Source organism: Dendrobates tinctorius, unplaced genomic scaffold (assembly GCF_039654945.1).
Source record: "Dendrobates tinctorius isolate UK_male_01 unplaced genomic scaffold, ASM3965494v1 ptg000138l, whole genome shotgun sequence".
Lineage (NCBI taxonomy): Eukaryota > Metazoa > Chordata > Amphibia > Anura > Dendrobatidae > Dendrobates > Dendrobates tinctorius.
Genome location: NW_027361806.1, coordinates 10,602,516 through 10,627,733, shown reverse-complemented (window position 1 = coordinate 10,627,733; position 25,218 = coordinate 10,602,516). Strand labels below are relative to the sequence as shown.

The window sequence follows — 25,218 nt, the reverse complement described above, 5'->3', positions numbered from 1 at the left end:
CAATGAAAACCCAAAAGTCATTATCTCAGTAAATTAGAATACTTTATAACACCAGCTTGAAAAATTATTGTAAAATCCAAAATGTTGTCCTACTGAAATGTATAATCAGTAAATGCACTCAGTACTTGGTCGGGGCTCCTTTTGCATCAATTACTGCATCAATGCGGCGTGGCATGGAGGCGATCAGCCTGTGGCACTGCTGAGGGGTTATGGAAGCCCAGGTTGCTTTGATAGCAGCCTTCAGCTCGTCTGCATTGTTGGGTCTGGTGTCTCATCTTCCTCTTGACAATACCTCATAGGGTCATCATGACTAGAGTTGAGCGACTTTGGTCGGATCGGGTTTCAAGAAACAAAATTTGAGATGGATGAAACTGGTCCGACTGGGGCAAAAAAAAGTCGGAGTTTCGTCCGAAACCCGACCCCAATGCAAGTCAATGGGGAATAAAAGTCGGCATTGAGCGGATGAATGTCAACCGCTCAATTTCGAATTTTATTCCCCATTGACTTGCATTGGGGTCGGGTTTCGGACGAAATTCCGACTTTTTTTTGCCCCAGTCAAACCAGTTTCATCCGACTCAAATTTTGTTTCAGTCGAGTTTCACGAAACCTGATCCGACCAAAGTCGCTCAACTCTAGTCATGACTCAGGACAGGGTGTTCTGGCCCCATACTGGTCAGGTCAGGGTTAGGGCTGTCCACCTCTCTTTGGTTCTGGGGCAGCTATTAAATGCTGGTAGTTCCTGGGTTCTGTGTCGGTGATACTTCTGTCTACTCGGTTAAAGGTCACGCATTTGTAATTGCTGTTTCTCTGTGTGTGTGAGCTTAGCTGTGAATGACCCGGTTTGCCCCTTGACTATTGTCTCTGTCTTTCTGTTTTGTACTGACTCGTCCTTCCTGGCATTCTGACCCTTTGCCTTGCCCCTGTTTACTTGCCTGTCTTGCCCCTGGTTATCCTGTTCCCGTCTGGCTTCTGACCTTGGCTTTGCTCTCTGACTACATTATTTGTTTTGTCCTTTGAACACTGTGCCCTCGGCCGGTTCCGAGTCCTCGCGCAGCTTAGCGTCACCCTCTGTGATCACGTATCCGGCTTAGCTCAGGTCCTGGGTGCACTGCACTCCTCGATCTCCGCTCACCCTGTATATTGGTGCGCGTCCCCTGTTAGCACCCCCAGGCTTATTCTCTGTGACACTGTACCCGTGTCACTACACATAGATTCTCTATGGAGTTAAGGTCAGGCGAGTTTGCTGCCAATCAAGCACAGTGATACTGTTGTGTGTACACCAGGTATTGGTACTTTTGGCAGTGTGGACAGGGGCCAAGTCCTGCTGGAGAATGACATTTCCATCTCCAAAAAGCTTGTCGGCAGAGGGAAGCGTGAAGTGCTCTAAAATGTCCTGGTAGACGGCTGCGCTGACTTTGGTCTTGATAAAACACAGTGGACCTACACCAGCAGATGACATGGCTCCCCAAACCATCACTGATTGTGGAGACTTCACACTAGACCTCCAGCAGTTGGATTGTCGCCTCTCCACTCTTCCTCCAGACTCTGGGACCGCGATTTCCAAATGAAATGCAAAATTTACTTTCATCTGAAAATTACTAAAAATTAACTGAAAATTTAATCTACAAATTACATATCCAACCATCTGTCTTTCTATATGCAGTGCAACATTTTGGCTCATTTTGAGCCTTTCTCAACCTTTTTGCACATTAACAATTGGAGTGCTGCTCTCCTTTTTTGGGCGCAGTCAGATGGCCGTATAAATCACAGCAAGATCACAGCACGGTGCACGGACTGGCCTGTGGCTCTCCCGAACTAAGAGTGACTGCTGCTTAGAAATATATGAAGCCATCACGCTTGAGTTGAGAAAGCCGCCAGCCAATCCTAGGCGTTCCGATCTTGCTTCAATTTACATGACCCATCTGACTGCGCCCTTTTTGCAAGTTATTTATTGAGTGTTTTGGTAATCATCTGAATGTGAACACCTGGCCGTATACTACAATTTTTTTCTACTATACCACTAGTGTTTATTAAATTTTTCCTCTATTTATGGCAAGAAAGCAGGAGGTCCTGGATGGCAGGTATGTGCCACCGAGGTGGTTGGCCTCGGTAATATAAAGTTTCTAGCAGTAGCACAAAGTTATTGAGAGGGCTTTTTCTTTGATTGGATTTTGGGTCCAGGGTTTAGGAGCAACTAAAAGAGCCTGAATGGTAAAAGTCATTCCCATACTCCAGTCTGGGTCTAATAGGCATAATAACAGGGAGCTGGGCTAATTTAGCACAGTGTGTTGTGTTGGAGCTGGAGAAAGACTATTCATAGTAGACAGTCTATTCAAGAAACTAAGAAGTGTTTGTAACAAAAAGTTGGTGAGACCGTTTACCTTCCGCAGACCAAGGACCATTTGTTATTTATTTGTGCTGAAGAAAGGACTGTTTTCAGTTTGGAGCTGGAAAGTTTATGAAGGACAATAAACTTTTTTTCTGTTTTGATATAACCACCTTGTGCCTGTAGGAAACGAAAACCAAAAAGCAGAAACCCCTTACACTATCTGTCTATCGCATGTCTATCAATATTCTATAGATGTAACAAACACCAACATGGCAGGAGCTACTTACTATGATGATGGCATAGCACATCTTCAATACTTATAACATGAGTTAAAGGGGTTGTCCAGGCTCGAGGGTAACGATGGCAGTCTCTCTATGTGACTGCAGACTTTTGAATCAAGCCAAATGAATACTTGTGGTCACGTCACCGCCCGCTCTTGGCGCCGACACGGGACTATCGTGACATCGTGCGGTGAGGATTCAAAAGTCTGCAGCCACATAGAGTAACTGCAGACTTGTGCCGCAACCCCTTTTAGTGAGTCTTCATTTGGCATTTGCAGTCCATGCCTTACCCATCTGGTGATCTCACTGTTGGATGGGGCAAAGGGAGCCCAGGGAATATTCAGAAGGAGCACTGGTTGCATTGATCCCCTATCGCCCACAGCTCTGGAAGTGATTTTTTTTTTTAATGAAACTCTTGAATTTTATCCATTAATGTGGAAGATCAGAGTGAACGTAATGTCACGGGGGCTAAGTTCAACTAAGGCTGAAAGACCCGGGGCCCCTGTGGTGTCCCTTTACTAGGGGAAACCCTGTCTGACCCTCAACCCAGGGTTTTTGCTGAAGGTGCAAATGCCTGAGCCTCCGACCTTTCCTTATCTCCTGCTCAGCCCTGCACTTAACCCTCCACCCTCCACCCAGTGAGAAGTCACCACCAAAGCTCCCACACAAATAATGACAGACAGGGAGAACTTAAACTGCACTGCGCCGCACACACACAGGAATAAACAGTAATGTGAACAGGGCACAACTAAACACAAATATGGGAAGGAGAAAGGATAACGACGGATCATACGACACCAGATATGAATCTCTCTCTCTTGAACACCTCCACTCCAGACCGGAACCACTTGGTATGAAACACAAGCTATAATCGGCGACGCCCATAGGCCAGCATGACTATTTAAAGACCGTGGGCGTGACTAACCATCCAACCTGGTCTCCAGCAGGATTAACCCCCGAGAGCCTGAAGATCAGGCCGGCGCCACTGAGGCTATAGTGGCTGGAGGTGGAACTACCTCTGCCTGCCGGATGCTGTGGTGTGAACAGCGTCCGACATGACACGTGGCTGGAGCTGCCGTGTCTACAGCACATGTAATTGTGAGAGGACACGTAAAGAAATCAGCCTAAAGTCAAATATGTGATTAGAATCTGTAAACTTTTATTTTTTTATCAACTCCATTTGGCAAATGTCAGATCTGATTGCACAAAAAATCCCCGACATTGTAGAATGCAAACATAGGAATTGACAGGTGATACAGTCCATTTAGTCTGTGGAGTCTGCCAATTCTTGGTAATTACTCTGATCACACACCGGTACTTGTTAAATCACAGAGGACTCCCGGGCGCCACTTCATTTTTCTCCGAAAATACAAGGACTCGAATTGTGCAGCGTCGATGACAGCAACGAACAGCAGGGAAACAATGTTTCTATTGTGCAGTGACATCGCCCTGTAATGAGCGCATCACTGGCCGGTGATACATGGCGCCATCTCTCCCACATCGTACTGCGCAGTAGTAATCCCGCATGTAAAGGGGACTGTGATGTCAGAGCGGTGATGTCATCACGTAACAGATAACGTATCTCTAGAGATCCACACGCAAAACTGACGCTTATTGGCAAATTACGCCCCTGCATAATATTATCAGACATTGAGAGTGTTTATTGTTTGTTTTAATATCAGAGTAGTAAAGAAAGGATTATACAGTGCTGAGCTGGATAGAGCATCTTCAGAGAGGAATGTACCAGAAGAAAGGACTGGTCACTTTTTTTTTTTAATTTCTTGGCATCTTTGGAAACCTGAAGCAGTTAAAAGATTTTTCAGATTTCGGCAAGAACTGAGTGAAAAAAACCATTGTGTGAACATGCTCCAAGACTGGTGTTTGTAAGTCACTCCATTTTGCTGTGTTTTCCACACCCTTTCTTGCGGCAGCCAAATATTGGTTGTAAATCGACGGGTAATATATGAAATGTGTTGAGAACCGAGCATTTTTTGTAGTTCTTTTTCACATTTTTGGTGCATTTTTTTTTTTCAAAAGTGATGTGACTTTTTAATGTAGATTCCACAGCCCTTTCTATTTAAGGAAAAATAAAAAGAATTAAAAAAAAGTGATGTCCACATAAAAAAAAAAACAAACCAACGGAATTCACTGTGGTTTTTATAATTAGAAAAAAAAATAGGTATAAATGAAGCCTAATCTTGTATGTGAGCAACATGACAGCATCTTCTAGAACATCAAATAATCCAGATAACCCACCATAACATAATAAAGAAGATTAAAGGACGCAATCACTATTTTACTAGTCCGATGCAATTAATATAACAAGTTAAGCAACTTTTGTCAATAATTGTGATTAAAAATCTCTCGTATTGTTCTGTGCTTAAAGCTTCTACACAGACTGATTATTTATTATGATTACTTTTCATATTCTGCATCACGTTTATGGATATCACTGTCCCCATTGGGGCTCACAATCTAATATCAGTATGTCTTTGGAATGTGGGAGGAAACCGGAGTACCCCCACGCAAACAGTGGGAGAACATACAAACTCCTTGCAGATGTTGTCCTTGGTGGGATTTGAACTCAGGACCCTAGAGCTGCAAAGCAAAAGTGTTAACCACTGAGCCAACATGTACAGTGCTAACCACTGAGCCACTGTACAGGGATAACCACTGAGCCACCGTTCAGCAGTTCAGGGATAACCACTGAGCCACCGTTCAGCGGTTCAGGGATAACCACTGAGCCACCGTTCAGCAGTTCAGGGATAACCTCTGAGCTGCCATACAGTCGAACAGGGATAACCACTGAGCCGCCGTACAGCCGTTCAGGGATAACCACTGAGCCACCATGCTGATTGTCCTCATGACTACAAACAAACCCTATGTAGTCGGATCCGCCCCGTCATTTTGATAATCTGGTAGAAGATTTTTTTTTATCAATTCTATTTACAGATTTGATTTTTTGATACATTGCAACAATGTAAAGTTAGAGGTATCCTTAATTCTCCTTGCCACAAAACACCATCCCCTGGTAGATTTGATATCCCACCCTAATCAGCTACATGATTAAGATTTGTCTAAAACTTGTCAGTGATCCTGGACACAGCCCATTAGATGCCATCTGTGGTTGGAACCCTGCTAGAGATGAGCGAACTCTAGAAATGTGAAGTAGATTCCAAAAAGTGCAAATAAAATCTGCCCCGAAGTATAAAAAATAAGTGTCAGGAATGGATTAGAAATAACGGGATATTATACTCGCCTCTCCTGCCGCCGCAGCACCTTGGTGGTCTACCACTTGCTTCGAATTGGTCTTCAGATCGGTCTTGGATCCACATCTTCACCAGAAGATCCGGTCTGAAAAGCGATTTGAAGAATGATTCAAAGAGAGCAGAGGAGCAGGTGGGGGGCTGCGGTATTAGGACGGGCGAGGGGCTGTCATAGGACAAGTGAATATAATCTTTTATTACCTTTTAACCCTTTTTTTATGGCCCTCCAAAAAACATCTAGCAAAATGGAGGCCAGCCGGCTAGTATTTAGTCTTTTATTTATACAAATCTCATCCCTAAAAATGTCAGATTCCGGCAAATATGAAATGTTCTGGAAATTAGTAACTAATGAAATTGTTACCTATGTTTAAACCCTGCTGTTTATAAAGCCATTGTAAGCAATGTATCAAAATGTATTGGGAAAAATATTTTATAAATAAGACTATAAAGGCAGCCAGTCACTGCAGGGATCAGCGGTTACATCATGGCAGTTGCAGCATTAGCAAAGAAGAAGGAATGAGTGAAATGATGTCACATCCATATTAGATCAGTGTATGTGACACCGCGGAGGCCGAGGCTGCAATCAGCCCCTGCACACAGAACACAATTTTATGACTGCAGTTAGAGTCACACAGATGACCGGAGTGGGAACTGCCTGAGAAATTTACTGCAAGTGCGGAATAATTTAACTTTGGGCACTTAGCAACCAATTATAAAGTTGATGGCACACAGACATTTTCCACTAGTGAGGTAATTTCAGGCTATGAATGTGAAGCCCCTTCCCTTTCCCACAAAAGGTTTTTCTTTTTTTTTCTTACAAATATCTCTTTAGAGCTGAGCAAATGAAGTGGATCAGCCTGCAGGCAAGTAAGGAACAGGGAGAACACCCAGGACTGATGGCAGCTTCCCTCTCCAGCCTGTTAACCTGACTGTGGAAGCCAATTTACAAAAGTTTTATACCTGACTCGAAAACTGGAGAGTGGAGAAGATTACATATGCCAGTGTTACTACAGTCACAGAAAAGTGATCTGAGGCTGGTTTCACATTTGCGGTTTTTTTCGCGGTAATTTAGCGCTAAATAGCGCATGCGGTTTTTTTTCCTATACTTTGCATGGGATGCGCTTATGTGCGCATACACATGCGTTTGTACGCGTTTTACCGCGCATGCGTTTTTTTGCGGTATGCGCTCGGGCGCACAAAATGCAACTTGTTGCATTTTTTGTGCGTCCGATTTGCCTCAAAAAAACGCATGCGCGCGCAATGCGTTTTTTTACAGCAAGACACCCATTATAAGTCTATGGTGAGCATATGTGCGCATTGGCATGCTTATGTATGCGTTTTTTTGCACATGCGTTTTTTTTTTTACCATTAGTTTAGACAATGGAATTTAGGGGTTTGGGTAAAGTTAGGGTTAGTTAAGGGGGTTTAGGGTTAGGGTTAGGGTCAGGGTTAGGGTTAGGGTTAGGGTTAGGGTCAGGGTTAGGGTTAAGTATGGTTTGGTTAAGGGTTAGGGTCAGGGTTAGGGTTAGGGTTAGGGTTAGGGTCAGGGTTAGGGTTAAGTATGGTTTGGTTAAGGGTTAGGGTCAGGGTTAGGGTTAGGGTCAGGGTTAGGGTTAGGGTCAGGGTTAGGGTCAGGGTTAGGGTTAAGTATGGTTTGGTTAAGGGTTAGGGTCAGGGTTAGGGTTAGGGTCAGGGTTAGGGTTAGGGTCAGGGTTAGGGTTAGGGTTAGGGGTAGGGTCAGGGTTAGGGTCAGGGTTAGGGTTAAGTATGGTTTGGTTAAGGGTTAGGGTCAGGGTTAGGGTTAGGGTTAGGGTCAGGGTTAGGGTTAGGGTCAGGGTTAGGGTTAGGGTTAGGGTCAGGGTTAGGGTTAAGTATGGTTTGGTTAAGGGTTAGGGTCAGGGTTAGGGTTAGGGTTAGGGTTAGGGTCAGGGTTAGGGTTAGGGTTAGGGTCAGGGTTAGGGTCAGGGTTAGGGTTAAGTATGGTTTGGTTAAGGGTTAGGGTCAGGGTTAGGGTCAGGGTTAGGGTTAAGTATGGTTTGGTTAAGGGTTAGGGTCAGGGTTAGGGTTAGGGTCAGGGTTAGGGTTAGTAAAGTCATGGTTTGGGTTAGTGTGAGGGGCCACCTAATGTTGGAAAAAAATGAAAACGCGGTAAAAACGCACTAAAAACGCATACAAACGCATAAAAACGCTGCGTTTTTTTCATGCATGCTCATAAAAATGCTTGAAAAAAACGCAGCAGTTGTATGCTTTTGTATGCGTTTTTCAATGCGTTTTTTTGCGGGAAAAACGCGCTGCAAAAAAAAGCAAGTGTGAAACAGGCCTAACACCTCACAGGCTTCATACCTGCAGTGAATGAGAATATCAGGTTTATTATCAGGGAGGAGCAGTATTATAGTAGTTATATTCTTGTACATAGGGAGCAGTATTATAGTAGTTATATTCTTGTACATGGGGGCAGTATTATAGGAGTTATATTCTTGTACATGGGGACAGTATTATAGTAGTTATATTCTTGTACATGGGGGCAGTATTATAGTAGTTATATTCTTGTACATGGGGGCAGTATTATAGTAGTTATATTCTTGCACATAGGAGGCAGTATTATAGTAGTTATAATCTTGTACATAGGGGCAGTATTATAGTACTTATATTCTTGTACATAGGAGCAGTATTGTAGTAGTTATATTCTTGCACATAGGGGCATTATTATAGTAGTTATATTCTTGTACATAGTGGCAGTATTATAGTAGTTATATTCCTGTACATAGGGGCAGTATTATAGTAGTTATATTCTTGTACATAGGGGCAGTATTATAGTAGTTATATTCTTGTACATAGGGGCAGTATTATAGTAGTTATATTAATGTACATAGGGGCAGTATTATAGTAGTTATATTCTTGTACATAGGGGCAGTATTACAGTAGTTATATCCTTGAACATAGGAGCAGTATTATAGTAGTTATATTCTTGTACATAGGGGCAGTGTTATAGTAGTTATATTCTTGTATATAGGAGCAGTATAATAGTAGTTATATTCTTGTACATAGGAGCAGTATTATAGTAGTCATATTCTTGTACATAGGGGCAGTATTATAGTAGTTCTATTCTTGTACATAGGGGCAGTATTATTGTAGTTATATTCTTGTACATAGGAGCAGTATTATAGTAGTTATATTCTTGTACATAGGAGCAGTATTATAGTAGTTATATTCTTGTACATAGTGGCAGTATTATGGTAGTTATATTCTTGTATATAGGAGCAGTATTATAGTAGTTCTATTCTTGTACATAGGGGCAGTATTACAGTAGTTATATCCTTGAACATAGGGGCAGTATTATAGTAGTTATATTCTTGTACATAGGGGCAGTGGTATAGTAGTTATATTCTTGTATATAGGAGCAGTATTATAGAAGTTATATTCTTGTACATAGGGGCAGTATTATAGTAGCTATATTCTTGTACATAGGGGCAGTATTATAGTAGTTATATTCTTGTACATAGGGGCAGTATTATAGTAGTTATATTCTTGTACATAGGGGCAGTATTATAGTAGTTGTATTCTTGTACATAGGGGCAGTATTATAGTAGCTATATTCTTGTACATAGGGGCAGTATTATAGTAGTTATATTCTTGTACATAGGGGCAGTATTATAGTAGTTATATTCTTGTACATAGGAGCAGTATTATATATTTATTTCTATACTGCAGTGGGGCATTATGCTTTGCTCTTTTAAAGTTTAGTTTCATTTTTACTACTTATTTATTGGAAACTTTACTGCTCAACCTATTATATGCAGAGTACATATGTCTCTTACTGCTAACAATGTCCATTTTCTTCGTCATTTAGGCACTAGGCTTGGTTGTGTCTATCTTCAGACATATTGAAGACAAGGATTAAAACACTGTTCATTCCTTCCACAAAGTCTTTATTGATTGAGTTTTAATAAGCTCCACAATGGTGTTTCAAGTGAAATGGTAATTATTTACCCATTTCCACTTCAGAGCAGCGCTCCTTCATCCTCTGTCAATGCTCTCTTCAGTAGGCCCCATTATTATATACTAATACATTTCTTCTCAGATACATCATTGTGAAGTTCTCACATCATTGTCCTCCCACAGCCTCAGAAGCCACAAGTCACTTTTGTCACTTCTTTTGCAAATGAAGAATTTTAAATCCACTACAATAAAGGAACAATATAACCAAATAAATAAATGTAGAAAACAATATAAAATAATACAAACATTTTACAAAATCTTGTTTAATTATCATTCTAAAATAATAAAGCTCAGATTGTAGAATTAAGAATATACTGGTTGATATGTAATTATATTCAGAATATTCCCAGGTTATACCAGCTGTACATATCTAATTATATACAGGAGACGCCCAGGTTATACCAGCTGTACATATATAATTATATACAGGAGATGTCCATGTTATACCAGCTGTACATATATAATTATATACAGAAGATGCCCAGGTTATACCAGCTGTACGTATATAATAATATACAGGAGATGCCCAGGTTATACCGGCTGTACATATCTAATTATATACAGGAGACGCCCAGGTTATACCAGCTGTACGTACATATATAATTATATACAGGAGATGCCCAGGTTATACCAGCTGTACATATATAATTATATACAGGAGATGCCCAGGTTATACCGGCTGTACATATCTAATTATATACAGGAGACGCCCAGGTTATACCAGCTGTACGTATATAATAATATACAGGAGATGCCCAGGTTATACCGGCTGTACATATCTAATTATATACAGGAGACGCCCAGGTTATATCAGCTGTACATATATAATTATATACAGGAGATGCCCAGGTTATGCCAGCTGTACATATATAATTATATACAGGAGATACCCAGGTTATATCAGCTGTATATATATAATTATATACAGGAGATACCCAGGTTATATCAGCTGTATATATATAATTATATACAGGAGATGCCCAGGTTATACCAGCGGTACATACTGTATAATGTATATTGCTTCATGCCCAGGTTATACCAGCGGTACATATATAATTATATGCAGGAGATACCCAGGTTATACCACCTGTACATATATCATTATATACAGGAGATGCCCAGGTGATAGCAGCTGTACATATATAATTATATACAGGAGATGCCCAGGTTATATCAGCTGTACATATATAATTATATGCAGGAGATACCCAGGTTATACCAGCTGTACATATATAATTATATAGAGGAGATGCCCAGGTTATACCAGCTGTACATATATAATTATATGCAGGAGATACCCAGGTTATACCAGCTGTACATATATCATTATATACAGGAGATGCCCAGGTGATAGCAGCTGTACATATATAATTATATACAGGAGATGCCCAGGTTATATCAGCTGTACATATATAATTATATAGAGGAGATGCCCAGGTTATTCCAGCTGTACATATATAATTATATAGAGGAGATGCCCAGGTTATTCCAGCTGTACATATATAATTATATGCAGGAGATACCCAGGTTATACCAGCTGTACATATATCATTATATACAGGAGATGCCCAGGTGATAGCAGCTGTACATATATAATTATATACAGGAGATGCCCAGGTTATATCAGCTGTACATATATAATTATATGCAGGAGATACCCAGGTTATACCAGCTGTACATATATAATTATATAGAGGAGATGCCCAGGTTATACCAGCTGTACATATATAATTATATGCAGGAGATGCCCAGGATATACCAGCTGTATGTATATAATTATATACAGGAGACGCCCAGGTTATATCAGCTGTACATATATAATTATATACAGGAGATGCCCAGGTTTTGGCCGTTGCAGCTGAAAAGAGGAAATCGGAGAAACCAGGGGAAGAGTCTTGAGGAGATCATTTGCATATTCCCAGTGCCTTCTGGGATAAGTGAAGAGTCTCCGCGAGCTCAACGATCACTGGGTTTTGGCCGTTGCAGCTGAAAAGAGGAAATCGGAGAAACCGCGCGCCTCTCGGCGAGCGAATTTTGGCTCATCTTTCATCTTTTTAAGAAATCTCAAGATGGAAGAGGCCAGGAGCCATTTGGTGAGCTGCATTTCTTGCTACATGTTCACAGATTTACCAGTGGAAAAGCCAAACTTCACATGCCACAAATGCAAGCTTGTGTCCCTGTTGGAGGAAAAGTTGCAAAATCTCGAAGAGAGGTTAGCTACGTTGAAGATCATTAAGGAAGGTGAAGAGTTCTTGGACAGAGCAGAATTATCTCTTCATGTTACAGAAAGAGAAGAAATTCGAAGTGCACCTGAAGAAACAGAGGAATGGAGACATGTGACCCAGAGAAGCAGGAGGATCAGGAGGCAGTCAGCACCCATACTGCTCAGAAACCAGTACCAGGCTCTCACGCAGGAAAACGATGAAGAAATACATCAGGATAAGACTTTGCCAACAAACAGCAACCTTGTACGCCCTCAGAGTCCTCCTGGATGGAGAAAGAAAAATGTTGTGAAGAAGAAACGGAGAGTGGTGGTCATGGGGGATTCCCTGCTGAGAGGAACAGAGGCCGCTATCTGCAGACCGGATATAACTTCAAGAGAAATGTGCTGTCTTCCAGGTGCAAAAATTAAAGATGTGTCTGACAGGATATCAGGACTCTTCAGACCTACAGATGACTACCCATTCCTGCTACTACATGTGGGGACAAATGACACCGCAAGAAACGACCTGGAAACCATCTGCAGAGACTTTGAAGACTTAGGCAAGAAAGTGAAAGAACTGGGAGCGCAGGTGATCTTCTCTTCCATCCTCCCAGTGGATGGCCATGGAACAAGGAGGTGGAATAAGATTCTGCAGGTGAACAACTGGCTACGTCGATGGTGCCGTCAGCAACGATTTGGATTTCTGGATCACGGAGTGAACTACTTATACGATGGACTACTTGCTAGAGATGGGGTGCACCTTACGAAGACTGGAAAGCAGGTATTTGGAAGTCGCCTTGCTACACTTGTAAGGAGAGCTTTAAACTAGAACAACATGGGAAGGGAAGCAAAAGACCAGAAAAAGCCATACACCTGACAAATGCTACTGAGAACTCTGCTATTAGAAGTGGAAAGGAAGAACAAAGACGAAAGAATCTAATTAAAAAAAATATTGGAGAAAGAGAAACCAATCACAAACTAAAATGTTTCTATACTAATGCACAAAGCATGGGCAACAAACAAGGAGAATTGGAACTACTAACACAGGAAAAGAAATATGATGTCATTGGAATCACTGAAACTTGGTGGGACAATACACATGATTGGAATACAAGACTAGAAGGATACAACTTATTTGCAAGAAACAGACTTGATAAACGAGGAGGGGGTGTCGCATTGTATGTTAGAAACGCGTATATCTGCACAGAGATTGAAGCTTCAGAGACTGGGAGTTCTGTGGAAACTGTTTGGGTAAGAATACAAGGACAGAACAATGGAAAGGACACCATTGTAGGCATTTACTACAGGCCGCCTGTGCAAGCTGAAGATATGGATGAACTCTTTATGCATCAAATGGCCAAGTTCTCCAAAAAATATGACATAGTTGTCATGGGAGACTTCAACTATCCAGACATTTGTTGGGAATCTCTCTCAGGCAAAACTAACAGGTCAAGGAAATTCTTATCCTCTCTTGCTGACAACTTTATCTTCCAAAAGGTAAAGGAGAAAACAAGGGGAACTGCTACCTTGGATCTAATCCTTATAAACAGGGAGGAAATGGTTGAGGAGGTAAAAGTGGCTGGGACCCTAGGAGGTAGCGACCATGCTATTTTAGAATTTTGGATAACTAGAGGCGGAAGACCTGTGAAGACTCAGACGTCAAGGTTAGATTTCAGAAAGGCAGATTTTAAGGGATTCAGAAAGAGAATTGGAGGGATCCAATGGCTGGATATCCTTAAAGACAAAAATGTCCAGGAAGGATGGGAAATCTTGAAAAATGAAATTCTCAAAGCACAGTTGTTAACAATTCCGAAAAGAGGGAAGAATAGGAAGCATTTAAGGAAACCAGGATGGATGAACACAGAACTTAAGCACATGCTAAAAAGGAAGCAAAAAATGTTTATAAAATGGAAAGAAGGAGGCATATCTAAAGAAGAATATAATGCTGTCTGCAGAACCTGCAAGGCACAAATCAGATTATCTAAAGCTGAAAATGAATTGAGGCTTGCAAGAAATGTCAAAAGCAATAATAAAGGATTTTGGGGATATGTCAAAAGTAAAAGAAAAGTCAAAGATGCTATAGGATTTTTACAGGATGAAAATGATGAAATGGTAAGACAGGATGCTGAGAAGGCTGAACTTTTAAATTTCTATTTTGCATCTGTTTTCTCTCAGAAAGGAAATGTAACATCAACTGTTATTCACTGTCCTATTAAGGGAATAGAAGAATCCAGGATATCTATAAACAGAAAGATAGTGAGGAAACACTTAGCTAACCTAAATGTATTCAAGTCTCCAGGTCCAGATGAATTACACCCCAGAGTACTGAAGGAGATAGCAGAAGAAATTTTTGAACCCCTCTCCATAATCTTTGAAAATTCTTGGAGAACAGGAGAAGTGCCAGAAGACTGGAGAAGAGCAAATGTTGTTCCTATCTTCAAAAAGGGGAAGAAGGTGGACCCAGGCAACTATAGGCCGGTGAGTCTGACTTCTATACCAGGAAAGATCTTTGAACAAATTATTAAACAACATGTATGTCAATACCTGGATAAGAATGAAGTGATTAAACAGAGTCAGCATGGGTTTGTAACTAATAAGTCATGTCAGACTAATTTAATTTCCTTCTATGATGGTATTACTGATTGGGTGGATCAAGGAAATGCTGTAGATATAGTATATCTTGACTTCAGCAAAGCATTTGACAAAGTCTCTCATACAATCCTTATTGAAAAAATGACTAAGTATGGAATGGACAAGGCAACTGTTAGGTGGATTCATAACTGGCTTAGTGATCGGACCCAAAGAGTGGTCGTAAATGGCTGCACATCCAGTTGGAAGAATGTCTCAAGTGGGGTACCACAGGGCTCTGTCCTGGGCCCTGTATTGTTCAACATCTTTATCAACGATTTAGATGAAGGAATTGAGGGTAAACTGATTAAATTTGCTGATGACACAAAGCTAGGAGGGATAGCTAATACTAGAGAAGAGAGAGAGAGGATTCAAAAAGATTTAAATAAACTGGAGAAGTGGGCAGCAACTAACAGAATGGTTTTTAACAGGGAGAAATGCAAAGTACTACATCTGGGCAATAAAAATGAAAAAAGCATATATAGAATGGGAGGAATAGGGCTAAGTGACAGCACATGTGAAAAAGACTTGGGTATACTAATAGATCACAGACTGAATATGAGTCAACAGTGTGATGCAGCAGCAAAAAAGGCAAATGCAATTCTAGGATGTATTAACAGAAGCATACAGTCTAGATCACGTGAAGTAATAATTTCCCTCTACTCCTCTTTGGTCAGACCTCATCTAGAATATTGTGTCCAATTTTGGGCACCACATTTTAAAAAAGACATCAACAAACTGGAGCAAGTTCAGAAAAGAGCGACCAGAATGGTGACCGGTCTGCAAACCCTGTCTAATGAGGAAAGGTTGCAGGATTTGGGAATGTTTAGTTTGCAAAAGAGAAGACTGAGAGGAGACTTAATAGCTGTCTACAAATATCTAAAGGGCTGTCACATTGTAGAAGGATCAACTTTATTCTCATTTGCACAAGGAAAGACTAGAAGCAATGGGATGAAGCTGAATGGGAGGAGACACAGATTAGATATTAGAAAAAACTTTTTGACAGTTAGAGTGATCAATGAGTGGAACAGGCTGCCACGAGAAGTGGTGAGTTCTCCTTCAATGGAAGTCTTCAAACAGAGGCTGGACAGACATCTAACTGGGATGATTTAGCGAATCCTGCTTTGAGCAGGGGGTTGGACCAGATGGCCCAGGAGGTCCCTTCCAACTCTACGATTCTATGATTCTATATACAGGAGATGCCCAGGTTATACCGGCTGTACATATATAATTATATACAGGATATGCCCAGGTTATACCAGCTGTACATATATAATTATATGCAGGAGATGCCCAGGTTATACCAGCTGTACATATATCATTATATAAAGGAGATGCCCAGGTGATAGCAGCTGTACATATATAATTATATGCAGGAGATACCCAGGTTATTCCAGCTGTACATATATAATTATATGCAGGAGATACCCAGGTTATACCAGCTGTACATATATCATTATATACAGGAGATGCCCAGGTGATAGCAGCTGTACATATATAATTATATAAAGGAGATGCCCAGGTTATACCAGCTGTACATATATAATTATATGCAGGAGATGCCCAGGATATACCAGCTGTATGTATATAATTATATACAGGAGATGCCCAGGTTATACCGGCTGTACATATATAATTATATACAGGATATGCCCAGGTTATACCAGCTGTACATATATAATTATATGCAGGAGATGCCCAGGTTATACCAGCTGTACATATATCATTATATAAAGGAGATGCCCAGGTGATAGCAGCTGTACATATATAATTATATGCAGGAGATACCCAGGTTATACCAGCTGTACATATATAATTATATGCAGGAGATACCCAGGTTATACCAGCTGTACATATATCATTATATACAGGAGATGCCCAGGTTATAGCAGCTGTACATATATAATTATATAGAGGAGATGCCCAGGTTATACCAGCTGTACATATATAATTATATGCAGGAGATGCCCAGGATATACCAGCTGTATGTATATAATTATATACAGGAGATGCCCAGGTTATACCGGCTGTACATATATAATTATATACAGGATATGCCCAGGTTATACCAGCTGTACATATATAATTATATGCAGGAGATGCCCAGGTGATAGCAGCTGTACATATATAATTATATGCAGGAGATACCCAGGTTATACCAGCTGTACATATATCATTATATACAGGAGATGCCCAGGTGATAGCAGCTGTACATATATAATTATATGCAGGAGATACCCAGGTTATACCAGCTGTACATATATAATTATATACAGGAGATGCCCAGGTTATACCAGCTGTACATGTATAATGATATACAGGAGATGCCCAGGTTATACCAGCTGTACATATATAATTATATACAGGAGATGCCCAGGTTATACCGGCTGTACATATATAATTATATACAGGAGATACCCAGGTTATATCAGCTGTACATATATAATTATATACAGGAGATGCCCAGGTTATACCAGCTGTACATGTATAATGATATACAGGAGATACCCAGGTTATATCAGCTGTACATATATAATTATATACAGGAGATACCCAGGTTATACCAGCTGTACATATATAATTATACACAGGAGATGCCCAGGTTATATCAGCTGTACATACAGTATATAATTATATAAAGGAGATGCCCAGGTTATATCAGCTGTACATATATAATTATATACAGGAGATGCCCAGGTTATATCAGCTGTACATGTATAATGATATACAGGAGATACCCAGGTTATATCAGCTGTACATATATAATTATATACAGGAGATGCCCAGGTTATATCAGCTGTACATATATAATTATATACAGGAGATGCCCAGGTTATACCAGCTGTACATATATAATTATACACAGGAGATGCCCAGGTTATACCAGCGGTACATACTGTATAATGTATATTGCTTCATGCTCAGGTTATACCCTCATGTTGCTGATGACTCTTTCTTTTCTATTGTGATTCCTTACGTTGCAGTGACGGAGCCCTTAGCAGCTGTTTATGCCGTGTAATGTGTCAGGGTGACAGCTGTGTGCTCCACTAGTCAGTATTCGCATTATGCAGTACTTTGTGATGCAGCTTTTCGTGCCTTGTCGGTGGCCATTAGCTGTGCAGATCTCGTGTACTATGGAGAATCGCAGAGTGAATGCCGCTGCTGCCTGTGGAGTGCGATCTGTCGTCTGTTCTCCCTTCTGTCGGTCCATGAGGATTTCTATCATTCTTATGGGACTTTTTTCTTGCCAAGACAGGACAGTTTGACTGTTCAACAAGTAATGAGCCTCAGCGCGTGCAGCGGCCATTTAGCTCTGTCTGATTAATGTGAGATGATCAAATGTGTTCTACAAGATGGAGATGATATGAAGAGCCTGGCACCGTATAACGGCGGGTCACCTTGACGGTAGTGATTACGCCGGGCGCCTGTCATCTGTCACCTGTGTTTTCTGGAGGTAAATGTGATGTTTTGATTAGTCAAATGTTTTTTTTTCTTTGGGTTTAGTGAAGTTTCATTGCAGGAATTTTGGAAATGTTAATTTCAGTATTTTCCACATTTCCTTTTAGGTAACATATGCTGATCCTATAGTAGGGTATGTACAAATAAACCATAGCGCCCTAATGGCTCTCCTATACTGAGAGCTTTCCGCAGTGTGCCAGGTTCTGAGCTTTATTGTATTTTGCTAGTTATATCTGTATTGTGGATGTTTGATTGTAAAATTCTGGCTGCATATAGCAGCCACTAGAGGGAGCTCACTACATATGGATTTATACATCCACCACTAGGGGGAGCTCACTACATATGGATTTATACATCCACCACTAGGGGGAGCTCATTACATATGGATTTATAGATCTACCACTAGCGGGAGCTCACTACATATGGAATTATACATCTACCACTAGGGGGAGCTCACTACATATGAAGTTATACAGCCACCACTAGAGGGAGCTCACTACATATGGAATTATACATCTACCACTAGGGGGAGCTCACTACATATGGATTTATACATCCACCACTAGGGGGAGCTCACTACATATGGATTTATACATCCACCACTAGGGGGAGCGCACTACATATGGAATTATACATCTACCACTAGGGGGAGCTCACTACATATGAAGTTATACATCCACCACTAGGGGAGCTCACTACATATGAATTTATACAGCCACCACTAGAGGGAGCTCACTACATATGGAATTATACCTCTACCACTAGGGGGAGCTCACTACATATGAAGTTATACATCCACCACTAGGGGAGCTCACTACATATGAATTTATACAGCCACCACTAGAGGGAGCTCACTACATATGGACTTATACATCTACCACTGGGGGAGCTCACTACATATGGATTCATGCATCCACCACTAGGGGGAGCTCACTACATATGAATTTATACATCCATCACTAGGGGCAGCTCACTACATATGAATTTATACAGCCACCACTACAGGGAGCTCACTACATACAGATTTATGCATCCACCACTATGGGGAGCTCACTACATACAGATATATACAGTCACCACTAGAGGGAGCTCACTACATACAGATTTATACAGCCACCACTAGGGGGAGCTCACTACATATGGATTTATACATCCACCACTAGGGGGAGCTCACTACCTATGAAATTATATATCCACCACTAGGGGCAGCTTACTACACTTGGATTTATACTGCCACCACTATAGGGAGCTCACTAGACACAGATTTATACAGTCACCACTAGAGGGAGCTCACTACATATGGATTTATACAGCTACCACTAGAGGGAGCTCACTACATACAATTTTATACAGCCACCACTAGGGGGAGCTCACTACATACAGATTTATACAGCCACCACTAGGGGGAGCTCACTACATATGGATTTATGCATCCACCACTAGGGGGAGCTCACTACATATAGACATATCATACTCTCCTGTTCTAGTCATGCACCAGATTCCTTACTCCACTTCTGCCGCCCCAGTCCTCTGCACACGTTACCAATTCTTTTGGCACTGAGGTCCAAGCGGTGACAAGATGGGGCGATGCACGTCACTGATGTGTTCTAATTCTTTAATCCCTTCCATTTCTTCTGCTTTCCACGCTTTGGAGTCTGGAGTGCCTACTGGACGTCTTTTCATGGCAATTGGGCACTTGGGAAAAAACATATGGAGGTGCCATCCAGATTGGGGCGTTCCCCAGCAGGATTGGTGCAAACATTTTTTTCCCAACTAAACGTTGGGCGTCTTATGTTGCAGTGGGGTTTTGTGCCCGCCACCCTAATTATGCTCCCGGTAGAGTGACGCCCGTGCACATTGTATTAATGCCTTCGAGCCATTGAGCAGTGACGACGAGACTGTTCTTCTTCTTGCAACATCTGTATAATGTATTGTGTTGTTATGCGGCTTCTTTTCCATCTTGTTTAGCATCATGGAAGTAAAGATGCAATGATCCGCTCAATGTTTCTTCTCTAATTATGGTAATTAATAATGTGTATGGGATGGAGTACGGGCACGGTCACTATGAGAGCCCATCCTAAATCCAGTAATTGGGAGCCTCAGACTAAGAGGCCCCAGGGCAGCAGATCTTTACGGTGCTGCTTGTTTATTTGCTATTTAGGACCCTGCATCAGTCATTCTTGCATTCGGTCAATAAAGGGAGTGAATGAGACCCAGGATGTGGTTTCTTTTGCTGGGCTGTAAAGATTGCCATCGAAATGGGGTCTTAAAAAGCAGTTTAGAAGACTGTCGCTGAATCCGAGCGCCCGCACAATGTGATAAATCTCGGTCACGGAGGGGGAGAGATGAGAACAAGTACAACGTAAAGTGCTCGGCGTGCTTTCCTTTTATTGATTGAGACATAGAAAGACATATTAACCTCTCCTCAAAGGTGGAGCGTCTCGGCATGAGCCATTTCGGAGCTTCCAGTACAAATCACCCTTTTAGAACTTTTGTGGTTCTACCATAAAACTGGATTATTTGACCATTACAGCAAAGGAAGCTGTGTTCTCTTCAGCTTGACATTGCAATGATGGCCAAGGACGGGCAGCCTTTTACCGTCACCTTCAGCAAATGCTCAGTAGACTCTCGGTTCAGCGCACACATTTTATGGTCCATCAATCGCAAGAAAATCTCAACTCCCATATTGAAAACTTTATCTGAAGACTTTTCTTTGGATCCAAAGTCCTTGTACAAGTTGGTAGATATCAAGTGCTGGTGTTTCGTTTTTAGACCTGTGGTCTTCTATGACCCGTACAGCTAAAATATTGTTAGAAGCCTTGTGGATGCTTCAGTTGATAGGTTAGAATCCTAGGATGAAGGTTCAGTTCCATCAAATGAACCCAATGGTGGCATCGTCTACCATCCAGGACATTGCCCAGATGGGACTGCTACAATGTATCTTGTGTTCCAACTCATGGCCCAAGAATGAGACTTTCATGGCATGGAATCTTATAGAAAAGTAGAAAATTCAAAAGAACAAATAGAAGTATCTTCTCCTCGGAAGTTTGTAACAAGATAGACAAAACATTAAAGGAAACCTGTCCAGATTAATGCTGCCCAAATCACGGGCATCAAGAAGAAGACACTGGCTATGAGATAATGCCCTGGTATGGTTTGCTCTAACACGCTGCTGTTCTTCATAGGACATATACATTGAAAAGCCGGTAACTCGGGTGACCAGTCTGATGTGGTCCCCGATGGCTGATTCCTTTGACTAACAGGTCTCTCTATGTAGTCAGTCAGCTGAAGCAGGGTGGTGAGAAGTCATCTGAGGACCAAAACAGACTAGTCTTCCAAGATACAAAACTCCCGATGGCTGTGGTCCTACGATGAGCTTTTGACACTGCACACACTTAAAGGGTGATGAAGTACTGCAGAAAATCTGCAAACTCAAGAACTCACCAACAACCTCATCGTAGGAACGTAGCCCTAATGTAAGCTTTCTCTGAAACACCACCGTAGAGTAGAGTAAAATCTACCCACCTGCAGTCTGACAGCCGGCGCCTGATGACGTGACCCTGATGATGGGTTCCCTTTAATTTAGCTATGTGAGATAAAGCAGACCTCCTTGTTATGAACTGGTCACAGAGGAGGATGGCAGGAATAGGCTGGGCCACCAGGAAACCAGAAAGGTGGGTAACTTAGAGGATTGCAGACCCCTAATCCTAACAACACAACTAGCAGTAACCGTGGGGCATACCTATGATGCCCTAGACGCCTCGGCACAGCCGGAGAGCTAACTAAGCCTAAAGCAAGAAAGGTGAAATCTAAACTGCCCCGGAGTAGAACCCCAAAGGAATAGATAGCCCCCAAACATATATTGTCAGTGAGACAAGATGAGGCACAAACACAGGTAGAAAATAGACTGAGCAAATGATGGGGCCCAAACTGTCTAGACAGGACAGGACAGGAAAGACACTGTCTGCAAGCATGCAAAAAAAACTAAAAAATCCAACACGACTGATGTACAAAAAACTCTGAGGTCTCACGACCTCTCCCCCCCTATATCAGCATTCTGGTATGAACTGACAGCAAAGCAAAAGGGGCTAATATAACAGGGGACTGAACAAACTGACACAAGCTGTAACATATGGAGCGGGGTCCAGCACTGCCCCAGCAGGGAGCACGCTGCACCCTCACAGCAAAGCAGAAAGCAGAAAAAGGCAAAACCAGATCAGATGCAAAGGATTAGCAAAAGAACCACTTAACTGAAAAATGCAGGATCAGGCAGGAGACAGCAGACCTCAAAATGCACAGGAAGAAACAATCACGTTCAGCAACTGAAGGAAGCCTGCTCACTTAAATACTCCCAGTCAGTAACCCCAGATTTCGAATCATCATCGGCAGGTTGCAGACTTCTGTCAATCCGGTCAGCTCCACTACCCGCAGTAACCACCAGAGGGAGCCCCGACTCAGAAGTAAGAGAATTCACAACACCTCCTCCTATGCAGTGTCCAACTGGAGGCACTCCAGAAAATGGAAAAATTAGATCTCACATTACCAATGAGAAATTCATGCCCTACAGCATGTGATAAAGACTTCACACAATGTAATGTGTTTTGGATCTAAAATGCTCCTTTTTCTGGTAGTACCATGGCTCGCACTATGTGACCTATTTTGAGGCTTTTGTGAAGTCCCAAAAATCCCTATCTTTAGAAAATATCTTTACTGTACCAATATCATTATCTGAAGGTTTATTCTAAGACCCGAAATTTGTTACATTTTGTGAAATAGTAAAATCTTGGATACCAAAAATCTTGTGTGGCAGCACAAAATGACTGTTCAAACCAAGCATGTGAGTTTGGTTCAGCCTTGGTGTGGCCAGACAATACACCTGCCCACCTTCTTACTTTGCATCTACCTCCATCCTCGTCTTCCTCGAGTGACAGATCCGACTTAACAGGAGCCAGAGAAGGGCAGAGATAGATGGAGAACCAGTAGGTGGGGAGGTGCACGGAAACATTCGGCGGCACCAATGGTACATCAAGCTCCTGTGCTTAATTTGAACAGTTGTTTTTGCTTTTAAGTCTCCATGCACATCAATGATTTCTTATTGGTGGCTCTAGAGTGTGCGTAGTCCATTTTTTTGGATTTTCAGCCACTGAGTACCTTCACCTGGAAACCTTGTCCACAACTGGAACAAAACTGTTGGCTCTGTTGCTACAAAACAAAAATACAATATTACAGTTATTAGGGGGGTGAGTGGGAAATAACACAATCCATAAAAAAATTGAAATTCTAGGAGGATTAGCTGGGTTGTAGAGGGTTAACAATCCACTGGAGACAAGCGGCCGGATTCAGTCAAGCAGCAGAACCATCTTGGGCTCAGTTGTCAGCAATAGAGAGTAACGCTCTTCAGTCTATGAAATGTATAAGGTCCCCAGCCGTTATGTATATATGGGAACGTCGTGCCAGAAGGGCAGATGGTCTCTCTGGAAATATTCCAAGTTTGCGATATTCAGTGGGATTCTCAGCAATATGTTTCTGCACAATTAGAAAACATTCATGCGCAATTCTTATGGATACATATACACGGAGGGGTCGGCCAGGTCTGATGAAACCCCGCAGATACAATATGTCCTCCTGTAATATATAATATATGATTCATGTTCTACGGTGGTGCTACATTTTACTGGAAACGTATGAATAAGGTCATTTTGTACAAAACCGCATGGTCAAGCTTTGCTTTTGATAGATGACCGGTCTAATAAATGTCCCAAAACTGATCTCATTCTCGCACTCTGTGATTATCAACCAATCCTTTTCAGTGTAAAATTCCTTTTCATTAGTATTCTAGCTGCTCTATAGGTGCTGGAACGTCCTCCTAACTTCCCAGCATGCACTGTTCCTTCTACTGTACAATGGACTGAATATTCTGAATGAAAAGCCTGGATCTCTGTTATGATTGTATGCAGATTGTCAGAAAAGAGAGCAGGAGTAGAGACAAAGACGACATCATTTCCTGTAGAGAGACAAAGACTGGATGGACCCCATGTTCTGTAGAGAGACAAAGACTGTCCCCCACATCCTCTAAAGAGACAAAGACCAGCCCCCACATCCTGTAAAGAGACAAAGACTGGCCCCCACATCCTGAAGAGAGACAAAGACCGGGCCCACATCCTTTAGAGAGACTAAGATCAGCCCCCACATCCTGTAGAGAGACAAAGACCTGCCCCCACATCCTGTAAAGAGACAAAGACCAGCCCCTACATCCTGTAAAAGAGACAATGACCTGCCCCATATCCTGTATAGAGACAAAAACCGAGCTCCACATCCTGTAGAGAGACAAAGACCAGCTCCCACATCTTGAAAAAGAGACAAAGACCGGCTCCCACATCCTGTAGAGAGACAAAGACCGGCTCCCACATCCTGTAGAGTCAAAGACCGAGCCCCACATCCTGTAGAGCAGGGGTGGGGAACCTCAGGCCCCAGGGCCATTTACGGCCCTCGATGACCTTTTATCAGGCCCCCGAGCAGATTCTCAGGGACTGCATTCTTGGGCAGGGAGCTGTATTTTGACTGCCACAAGCTCATTAATTTCTTCTTGCTCTAGTAGCACACACACGCAGTGTTTACTACTGAACATTGAAGGGCATGCAATTTAAGATTAAGTCTTGAAACCAGTGCCAGAGTCAGGATGTACTTTGTGGGCGGAGTTTGTACGGCCCCCGAAGGATGGTATAAATATCCAAATGGCCCTTGGCAGAAAAAAAGATTCCCCACCCCTGCTGTAGAGAGACAAAGACCGGATCCCACATCCTGTAGAGAGACAAAGACTGAGCCCCATATCCTGTAGAGTCAAAGACCGAGTCCCACATCCTGTAATAAGACAAAGACCGGCCCCCACATCCTGTAAAAGAGACAATGATCGGCCCCCACATCCTGTAAAGAGACAAAGCCTGGCCCATTTTCTGTCATCCATCTTCAGGGCCTCTGCTGCCGGAGACAGATTACACTTCACAACAGTCAGTGGACATTGTGTTATACAGAGGAGAGGCGTCTAGTGGGCAA

At 42.0% G+C, this 25,218-nt stretch overlaps 1 protein-coding gene across 11 annotated transcripts in view; it reads left to right on the top strand.

Moving 5' to 3' along the window:
* The window catches only part of DAB1 (DAB adaptor protein 1), a 947,480-nt gene that overhangs the window by 651,613 nt on the left and 270,649 nt on the right, over positions 1 to 25,218 (top strand). The window lies entirely within an intron of this gene.